General features: G+C 38.3%; 1 protein-coding gene across 3 annotated transcripts in view; it reads left to right on the top strand.

Moving 5' to 3' along the window:
• The first annotated feature begins 3,600 nt into the window (after window positions 1–3,600).
• Window positions 3,601–9,154, top strand: part of TENM2 (teneurin transmembrane protein 2) — a 547,500-nt gene continuing 541,946 nt past the window's right edge. For all 3 annotated transcript variants that reach the window (XM_042826120.1, XM_042826119.1, XM_042826118.1), the window contains exon 1: window positions 3,601–3,720. The gene's annotated coding sequence lies outside the window, so the exon portion shown is untranslated. The remainder of the gene's footprint in view (window positions 3,721–9,154) is intronic.

The raw sequence follows: 9,154 nt of genomic DNA, 5'->3' as shown, positions 1-9,154 counted from the left end.
GCCAGCCCTGTCTAGGCTGTGTCTCCACAGGCAGGAGCACAAATGCTGCAGTAAACAGGCTGTGGTTTAAAGTGTAAACACTCATTTGTTCCTTAGTTACTGAGTATTTTAATTTATAAAAACATTTACGATTCTCAGCTACGGTTGAAGGCACCTAGAGTTGTTCTGTAGCATACAAAGTGCTGCATAATACAAAATGCTACGAAAATTGAGCACGCGGTGTTAGCAGACAGTGTCTTCAATCTTTCTGTGTCACGTGCCATCCTGTTATGGAACAGTTGGTGCCCAGGTGCTGTGCAGATGGAGCCAGCAGTGGGAGGCAGGGAGCAGCTGGAGTGAGCCTGCCGTGTCCGGAGGAGCGGGGAAGTGCTTGGAGTGCTTGGTGATGCTCAGTGGGTGAGAACCTGTGCTTTAGTAGTCTATTGACTGACATAAATACAGTGCTACAAAATGAAGTCTGTAACAACCAGAAACACCTTATGTAGAATTTGCAGTTGCCTTTTTTGTTCTTGTAGCCGTAGTCTTTCCTTTTCGTTATCGCTGCATGCTTAATCTAAAACCTGCATCTTAGAAATACAGCTCAATTAATTAAATCATGAACAAGAGCAAGGAGAGTGACAGTATGAAGTGTGTCAAATACTCTGATTGCTGATGGGTGCTGTATGGGAACTGCTGAGTCACGGCCTGACCCACTGATTGAGCACCTGGGGAAAGGAGCACCTGGGGAAAGGACCTGGTCAGCCCTGGGAGCACAGGTGAAGGCAATTCAGCTGTGTAACCGGAAGGGCTGCAGCCTGGCTGCACCTCTCTTAGACCTCATTTAAGGGCTGACTGACGTGGGGGAAGGTTCTCTGGTTGGAGATCCTTCCTTGGTGAAGCTTTCCCCTGTGAATGTTAAATCTTCTGATACAGGTGAGCAATCTTCTTCCCTTCCTTTATAGCACCTTTCTATTGTGCTGGTCTTTCCATCGTCATACCTCTGTTTTAATGCCTGTGTTTTTTTGTTTTTTAATTTTGTTTTTAAATCATACTGGTTTGTCCAATTGCTACAGGTGCCATCTCAGTATATTCAGGTTATTCTGTAAGGATTATCAGGTCTTGCAGCCTATGGCAATTACGCTCAGAATAATTAAAAAACTCTTTAGTTAACCCTCTGTGTACTCTGAAGCGGTGGACTGTTATTGTGGAAACTGGCACTATTGATATTGGCTGGAATGTACATGACAGAAAAGTGGATTTAGTATGCTAAATATTTCTTCTGCATGCCACAGTGTAAATAGCTCCAGAATGTTCCAGTCGGCTCTATGTTCAGTGTGGGCAGCCCCAGCCTCCCTTCACAGAGGCCCTGCAGCTCATGCTACCAGCACCTCCACACGGGCCCCCAGTACAATTACACAGCACAAGTACTCTTTCTTAAATTTAATTTCAGCTTTTTTTCCTTAGTACAGGTGTATGTATTATACCTCTCCCTCCCCACCCTCACACACACAAGATTTAGCCTTAGTGTCATAATAGGAGAAGTCTGAAAGTTCCATCCTTTCTACCTTAGTTACTTGTTTTGCTGTGTTGTGTTTATTTGCACCCGTCGGTATATGTACGTAAATGTTTCTCACTTGTCCTCTTCCTGAAAGGAGAATTGAGGATGAAACATTATTAGTTAGGATTTGGAGAAGCATTTTAGCTTGTCAGGTGGCATTTTTAGCCACTCTTGGTGACAAGCTATAATAGGAAAAAAAAAAAAACCAACAACCAAAAAACAAAAACAGAATGGAAATTCTGTCCTATCTAGTCCCTTTCTGTGTGGGAGGTTTGATGTGCTGTGGTGCTGCACTGCGGCCCAGCTGGGGCTTCCTGCAGGCACATGCTGCAGGTATTGTAGCCACATGCCTTGCTGATGGTCAGCACCTCTTCCTAACAAGGTTTGAAAGCCTGTATAATGTGGTCTTTTGTGAGGGTTGGAAGATGATACCACAAGTCTGGTTGGCAGTTTTTTGTAAATTTGATAAAAGGAGTTTTTAGCACTTGCAATCTCCTTGTGCGTGTGTGTGTGAATTACCAGTGTTTGCATCTCAGTATAACCTGGTGTTGTTCATAGGAACGTTTTCTTTCTGAAGTCTTCAGTCACTGAAATAGTGATACTCGAGCAAGGAAGGTATAAATGAATTAGCAATTATAAGTGAATACTCAAAATAGCACAGAATTACCACAGAAGTAAGTTTGTAATAACGGTATAATTTGCACTGAGGCATGGGTACGTGGGACTGCACTAAGAAAAGTAAGCATACTAGTGAAAATAAGGAGATTATGGATGTAGAGACTAGCTTTGAATCCCTGATTAGTAAGGTTATCTGTATTTCAGCTTTTGCATTTGCAAATTAAAAGCACTGTTTGTTTCACATTGATTCATATCTTAGGCAATCCTGTGCCGTGATTCTGGTCTTAAAGATTTTGCATGATACTAATGTACTATGCGTATTGAATTCTTTGATTTAAATAATTGATGGTTTATGGAAAGCTGTTGGCCTGAAAGACAGTTATACCTATTCATTTCCAGAGAGTTAGACCTCAGCAGTTAAGTAGTGCTGGTGCATCATGCTTCTTTTTTAACCAAAACCAAGTACTGTTAATTTAAATTCGACAAATGTGGCAGATAAGCTAGCAGTGTTAAATACTCCCAGTGTTAAAAGACAATTTCACACATATCAGTTGGAAAGATTAGCTTGTCTTTATGTGTTTTGTATGTATTTGTGAAATATTTGGCTTTAGTGTTGATGGTTTGCTTTCCACCTCCAGCCAGCGGGCATTTTATTTGTTTTCAGTAGGAAGTGAATTTACTACTCTGCATGACCAGTTGTTTCTTCATTGAAGTAGTTCTCATTTAGATCTTGTTGCTTCAATTTGTAATGAAGGATAGAACCTCCATTGGTTGTAAACCATTGTGATCTTCCATGTAATCTTACTGATAGCTGTGACTCTAACTAGATAGTTTCATAGACACATTGCTAAGGCTCTGGATGTTCTGGGTAATGTCTTCTTTTGAACAACACTGAGGATATTAAATTTTCTGAAGAAAATGTGGGAGCCAACAGGCAGGATAAGGGACTGCAGACTGAGTAAGAGAAGCATGAATTGCCAGGAGAAGCAACAAGTGGGCTGTGGAATTGTGACATCTAAGATTACTTTAAGTTGAGCTTCTCACAGTCAGGACATCTGGAGGAAAAAAATGTATTGATCGAAGTTTGGGCGTTACTACCAGGATTACTGTGCTTTTTCTTTCTTTGGGAATCAAGTAGAGAGGGCATGGTCAATTCTAATCTGTTAGATTTAGCAGTGTGTATGTTAAATGGCTAAGGAAACTATTTGGGTGGATGTCTGCCTAGGTTTGAGGCAGGGAGGATGGAGAGTCATAAGGAGAAGATGCTTTTAGAAGTTGAATTTTCATATCCCAACATGGCTAGGTAGCGATACTCTTTTTGGCATTTAAAAGCTGTGAGAGTACCAAAATACTTTTGAAATATTCGCTTACGTCTAGTGTTAAACAATTCATTTTTCTGGAAATTATAATGTTTTTTTTTTTTTTTTTTATTTTTTCCCTGACAGATTCTTTTTTGCTTTTCATTTTCAAGTGGATTAAGAAGTCTCTCACCCGGTGAGCTGTAGACGTCGCCCAGTACGATTGCAAAACAGCAGAACAGAGAGCACTGCCGATCTCCCCTTTCAGTGAGTAGTCATAACTTCAATTTTGTATGTTGTTTTGTGCTGAGATGTGTTCATATTATTGACTGAAGTGCTTCCATCTATGCTTGAAAAATACCTTTCTAGATCTCTGCAGGAAAGTGTTTTTGTAGAGGAAGCAATTTGTCCCAGCACTTTCCTTTAAAGAATCCACTTCGGTCTTTTCCAGCCCAGCTGAATTGGTTCAGAATGCTTCAGAAAGAGAAATGCATCTTTTTCTTACCTACTTAGGTTTTCATTTGCTGGACTTGTCCATCCTGAAGATCAAATGAGGATACTAGGAATTCACTGCTCTCAGTGTCAGTGTAATTTTCTTTGAGTGGGCATTTTACTCGGTTTCTAAACACAACAATAATTTTATTTTTATGAATTACTTCATATCATAAGGTTGTAAATCTGCATATCCTATTAAAAATGTTGTGAAAGAAGAATATAATGAAAGAGAAGGGCCTTTCAAATTCTTCATTTCTGGTGTCTGCAACTGTTGGACACAATGCTCACTAGACACCCTGTAATTTAATTATGCTGTACATATGGTCTGGGAATTCTTGTAATTACATACAGTAACAAACTATCCCAGTGTGTCCTGTGGAGAAAGAAGGCTATTTTGCTTAGGGTAGCCTCAAGAGAAAAGGAAATACCTTCAGTTTATTGATTCCCATAAAAAAGGTAGAGCTGCCTTTCAAGTAAATAAATAATTTTTGAGTCTTCATACTCTCTTCTAATTTTTTGTTATACACCTAACAATTTTTCAGCCATTTATTTCAGTGGCAGTATTATTAAGGAAGCTGCTTGTAAGTTGAGATTCGCATAAAACAAACCTTTTAGTTGGAATTTAATAACATTTTTAATTTGATCACATTTTTTTTCAAAGCACAGAAAATATTTTTTCGGTATGTCAAGCTCAAAATTCCAAGCCAGTTCTTTCACCACACTGAACAAGTTAACACATTATTTTACTTTGTTTGCAGTAAGTCAGTTGACTATCGTATTTTTTCATTTGAAGGGTTATTTTCTGACTGTGTCTCTATTTCAATTTTTATGCTCTTAAGGCCTGTGCTACCTACTTATGAAGTGAATTATTCTAAGAGGTTGTATCTCTGAATTATAAAAATGAAGATGAAAATGAGAAAAACAGAAGTGCTTCACTATGTGATTACAAATAAGAATGAGAATACAGTGAGAGATTGGTTTTGGTTTTTCTGTTTTGCACTTCTCCGTTTTCCCTTTTTAACAAGTCTGAATTTCTTGACAGTGTTCTTTGTAGATACGTATATTATCTAAATATGTAATAGCCCCAATATTATTGTTTACTATTATAAATATATTTACTATTATAAATGTATTTGTATACTTAATGTAGAAGATCATGTATTTGTTTAAAAGAGTCTTGATAGCCCATCTTCAAATAATTCAAGAACAAATTCTTAGCAGTATAGTTGGCACTGAAGAATGTTGGTCCACGAGCTCTCAATCTGTACTGCAGTTTATGAGGAAAAGGCTACGGAAGTTGCTCCTCAGAATTAGGTTCTCTGTAAAGATTCCAAAACTCACAGTTGCAAAATCCCTTGCTGTATTTTTATGTAAGTAGGGCTGGCTAAGTTACTTATTTTTGCTGCCTTTTTAAAATGAACTTATGGCTCTGGGGGTTTTGTTTCAGTTGAGACCAGTACTAGGACAAGCAATCTTAGTGCTGTGGGGGTTGTGAGGGGCAGTGTATTCTTTCAGTGAAATAGTTGCTTAAGAGGATTTCCATCAACTCCTCTGTGTTAGAGAACCGATTTCAGGGCCCTGGGATGGGAGAAAATGCAACTGCTACAAGCAGATTGCACAGTGTATTATTACTTCAGCAAGTTTGGGGCTTTATTTCTGTGTCCATGTGGTTTGGGAGATACTCAAACTTTACATGGTATAATAAGTTCTCCTTATCTGGGTTTGGAAATTGTGCCTGGGTCTCCCAAGATCTCTGGCTTTCAGGCTCTTTTAGGTTCTGCTTTTGCCGTGAGATGTGAACCAGTGCTGTCCCTTCTTTGTTTGAAAAACTTCTCAATTGCCTGTTTTTGTGTTTTTTGTCCAGCTTCCCAGCTCTGCCACTTTTTGCTTTTTTTAATTGTTCTTTATATAAATGATGAGGACTTGCTGTCAGTTCACAAATCTTGGAAGTCATTTCCCTCAGTTCTGTCTTCCAGTATCTTCTGTGTTATTCAGGGGCATAAATGTATCAGCGTGCTTGCTAAGTTTGTGGAGGCTTTTTTGTATTTTTGTGGTTTTTGTTTGTTTGTTTGTTTGTTTTGTTTATTTTATTATATGAAGACTGCTGTCATTCCATTGTGGTGGATCAAAGCCTTTAGAAAATAACTATTTTAAAGGAATAATATTTTACTTTTGATCAAAAACGTGCTGGGTTTCTTCTTGCAAGGGCATTCAGTTTATTAGCTTGATGCATTCTAACTGTAGTTTCCTTCTCTGGGAGTGGGAAGAAAACATCTCTACCGCTGCCATCTTCAGTGCATTTCTCAGTCCTGTGTCTGGAGGGCTGTACTTTTTTAGGGCTGTCGCTATTGACATAATCTGTGTGGGTTAAAAACTTCCTGTTAACATACAGTGTATGAAGAACAAAAAGTATTTCAGAAAATTACTCCAGTAGCCCTATTTTTACTGCCCAGTGTACATGCATCCCTTTACCATGTTAAATTTCCAGTGATTTTTAAGGGGAAGGAAAGCACAAAAAATAATGTGAACAGTCTGCGTCTTCATAGCAATGGCATCCATCACTAGCAGCAGTGCTCTGTTTTGAGCCTAGAGGTCAGTCTTGTTTGCATGGTTTCTGTCAAATTCCAGGGCTTCTTCTACTGATGACGCCTATGGTTGTATCTTGGAACAGAAATGGCCAGTTGTTAACAGGTGCCTTCTGTGAGAGCTGCTGCTCATCTCTAGTGTGCTTGGGTTGCTTCTTTGCATAATGGCTTAATTTTCATACTCAGGGAGAAAAAAGGGAGAAACACATGACCCAGGACAAAACCAGCCCACAGCACAGCCCAGGGCAGCCCCCAGCTCCACTTTACATCAACTTCAGTCTTGAGAATTTCTGTAATGAGAGTTTTCACATAGCTTTGCGTGGGGATCATTTCTGGTAATGCAGTCTGAAGTTACTAAGATGCTTGCACTCCCAGTTTACACTTAATCTTCAGTCAGGAATTTAATGAGATTGTATAAAAGCACTTCTTAATGTCTTTTAAAGATACAAGAATATTTTGCTGAAATAGTAGATAATGGATCTGAAGGAGAAAAAGCTTATTTTCTCTTAGTATCTAGTTGTATAAACAAGGTGTGCTGTTACTCTTCCCTTAAAAAAATATTTCCTTTCAATTGATTTTTTTCTACTTGTATTTTTCAGTATGTCTGTCTTTTATTTCCTAAGCAGCAAGCTCACCATTGCAACTTGATAAATGAAGTACTTGCTCTTAGAAATGGAATCACAAAACCAATCTTTTTCCTGTGGAACTCTTCTGGAAACAAAGAGAAAATTCCATCCTCTGTAAGCATAGAAAGAAGCTAGATTAAAACTACTCTAAATTATAAACTAATCAGCAATTCAGCATTGTTACAGCAGCCTGGTGTGGTAGGTTGGTGGAGGTTGGTGGCCCTACCTGCAGCAGGGGGTTGGAGCTTGGTTATCCTCGAGGTCCATTCCAACTCAACCCGTTCTATGATGATTGTCCCATTTCTGATGCCCCAACCCCTAGAGTAAGGATTGCGTTCCTAATAAGAAGCAGTGCACTGGGAGACTGTTGTTCCTATGTTGTTCAGTTGTTTTAGTTTTTATTTAAGTAAGTAAAATGGACGTTTCCTTTAATTATCAGAGGTAGTTGAGCACAGTGGAAGATCAAGGCTATATACTTAATTAAAATGACCCATAATATGAATCATGATCGCAGAAACAGTGTTAAGATGTTACTCAGGTTTCAAGCCACTGTCAAATTACCGATTCTTTCTTTTAGCAAAACGTATTCTGAGGTAAAAAAAAAAGATTGTGTTTTCTTTCATTTCTGTCTCGTTTTGAAGTTTAAGTGGGATGCTAGTGGGGTTTAGCCTATATAGGTTTAGGTGAAGCTTTGAACACATCAGGAGATAAGCCCACATGTTGGCCTTAGCACTGTGTAAATACTTCTTAGGAGAGAACTTCAGTTAGCAGCATTTAGTAAGGTTTAGTATTTAATCTAGGTTTAGTATTTAGTATTAATAAAAGGTTTAGTATTTAATCAGAGAAAATAAATGAAGTACGACCATTTCTCAAGTTGTGTATTAATAGATGAGAAATGGGATCTTATTTTGGATAAATTCTGGTCTGTCAAATAAATGAAAGATGAGAATAAATGGAGCAAAGCAGTAGGTCTGGAATGTGTTGGGCCTTTTCTATTTTATTTTTTTTATTTTTTAAAGATAAACAGAAGGATTACCTTATCTGAAAATATTCTAGTGGTCTGTAGATAGGAGAATGTAGACTGAAAAGACTGTAATAGGAAAAAGTAACTGTATAAAATTCAAAGCTATCAGTAAATGTCGAAGAAGAATGTACCAGGACAGATAACCAGGTGTTTGACATTGTAGATTTTGATTAGTTACTATGTAACATACAGAGATGAGCTTTGTTAAGTAGCTGCTGGTAGTACTCAGTGTTTTATAAGGATTCTCTGTGGAGTTAAGTGCAGATTTTAATAGTAAAATCTGCATTCTGTTCCATGAAGGTTTATTATTTGTAGATTTTTTTGAATGTACTTCAATGGGATGTGAGATGTTGTATAAAAGAGACTGTACAAAAAGCCTGTGAGCTTTAACCTTTGTTTAGCTAACTAAGGGCAGGTTTTCATTTACACCATTGTGCTAAAGAAAATTCACCTTTTTTTGCTTCAGTTGTAATGCAAGATTGTATATGAAATTTTGGGGTGGAGAAATGCTGTAGATACTTAGGATAACCTAGAATGCAAACTTGAGGAAAACATTAGTCTGACTGCTTCTTAACTAGGAGCTGAAATGGACAGATCTTGAGTAGAAACTCAGAAATGACTTTGAGTGGCTGTCCTTGGAAAGCTCAAAAAGGAATTGCAGCTCATCACAGGTGATTTTAATGAATTTTCTCTGTGCAACAACCTATGAGCATCTGGTGGGAAAGAGGGTTTGAAGTGCTAGCTGGAGCCTTCTTGTCCTTTGTTTACAGTTCTGTCTCTTCTCTGCCAGGGCTATGTTTGCAGCACAGAGATTGTGTATTTCTGTGGAACTGATTTTAAGTCTTAGAGGAAGCTATCATTTCAGAAGAAATTCTGTAATCTATGGAGTGGTCTGACCCTCCGTGTGTTCGTGAAGTGAGCTGCTTAAGAGATAGCTTGTGAGAAGGAAAGGATTGCAGTCAGTATCTTCT

Source organism: Centrocercus urophasianus, unplaced genomic scaffold (assembly GCF_019232065.1).
Source record: "Centrocercus urophasianus isolate 14NV4802_14NV808 unplaced genomic scaffold, USGS_Curo_1.0 seq_26, whole genome shotgun sequence".
NCBI lineage: Eukaryota > Metazoa > Chordata > Aves > Galliformes > Phasianidae > Centrocercus > Centrocercus urophasianus.
The sequence above is the reverse complement of the archived record's forward strand: the minus strand, read 5'-3'. Positions and strand labels throughout refer to the sequence as shown.